Below are 571 nucleotides of genomic sequence, written 5' to 3' on the forward strand. Positions count from 1 at the left end.
AGATTTTTTTATATAATAGCATTTTTGCCATCACCATAATCAGAACCCTTTTCTCATATTTACAAATGAAATTCTGTCTATTATTTTTTAACGTAATCATTGAGTGTATGAAATGAAGTACTGAGAAATGCCCATTGCAGGTTTCCCAGAAACTGGACACAGAATGATTACCATTGTTTCATAAAAAAAATACAATTATCTGATTAGGTTTATTTTGAATCTATATCAGTAAACACTTTACTAAGTCCTAAATTGTGTCTTTAAATAAGTATACCTAACTTAAGTCTATACTGCAACTGTTTACACGGATATATATAGTTTATTTTATGTATTATTAATGCATAAATCATTTATTTTCCACATCAACATACTACCACTCTGATCATATTCCCTCCCTCAATGCTCCACAAGGAAGCAAAGAACGGTCATCAATGACAGAGAACTTATGAAATGAATCATTATTCTCCATCCGCTTCACGCTCAGAAGGGAATATCGCAACTCTTCATCGTGGTTAGCGAGACCAAACACTTTAGAAACACATTTCTCAAGTCAGAAACTATAGAAATGATC

At 31.9% G+C, this 571-nt stretch overlaps 1 pseudogene; it reads right to left on the reverse strand.

Moving 5' to 3' along the window:
* Nucleotides 1-372: 372 nt before the first annotated feature.
* LOC111669762 (small nucleolar RNA U3) lies at nucleotides 373-571 on the reverse strand (annotated as a pseudogene; the record flags this gene model as incomplete).

Source organism: Seriola lalandi, unplaced genomic scaffold (assembly GCF_002814215.2).
Source record: "Seriola lalandi dorsalis isolate HSWRI2012SDOR001 ecotype SW California unplaced genomic scaffold, Sedor1 jcf7180001961907, whole genome shotgun sequence".
In the NCBI taxonomy this organism is placed as follows: Eukaryota; Metazoa; Chordata; class Actinopteri; order Carangiformes; family Carangidae; genus Seriola; species Seriola lalandi.